Below are 639 nucleotides of genomic sequence, written 5' to 3' on the forward strand. Positions count from 1 at the left end.
TCCCTACAGGACAACAGCTGCCGCTTCCTCCAGCCTGCACTGGGAGGGAGCTCGGGGTGGGGAGACGGAGGCTGGACTTGGATGAGTGCCCACCCTCCGAGCCAAGCCTTTCTTCCGGAGTTCCACACAGCCTCTCGATACCACTGGAAAGCCCGTGGGAGAGTGTTTCCCTCCAGCCAGGAGCAGATCCAAGTTCTGTCAGCCTGATGTAGATCCTGGGTAAATAAGGGCAAGAGGCTCGTTTTTATATTTGGAGAAAGTGAGACGCACTGCAAAGCTGGGGTCAGTTGTGGACTCTTCGGGTCTCTGGATTCCCATGACCTTTCCTGGAACAGCTGTGGGTTTGCAGGAGGCAGCCCTGACCGAAGGTTAGAATCCTTGCCTCCCAGACCTTTAGAGAAGCCAGGAGGACCTGGTCTTAGGGCGAGGTTATCAGCTTGGTCGGTGCCCTAAGCCCTTTCCAGCGCCACAAGCCTTGGTTATATCCAGAATTAGTTCTTTAGCCCTACTCAAGTCTACCACCGTCTGGCAGACCTGCCTCTCTAACTTTGTCTCTGACTTTTCTCCCACTTAGTGTCCTAGCCACGGGTAGACATGATTTTCGTAATATATTTTTCATGCTGCTTAACTTTTTTTTTT

This window comes from Microtus ochrogaster, unplaced genomic scaffold (assembly GCF_000317375.1).
Source record: "Microtus ochrogaster isolate Prairie Vole_2 unplaced genomic scaffold, MicOch1.0 UNK91, whole genome shotgun sequence".
Lineage (NCBI taxonomy): Eukaryota > Metazoa > Chordata > Mammalia > Rodentia > Cricetidae > Microtus > Microtus ochrogaster.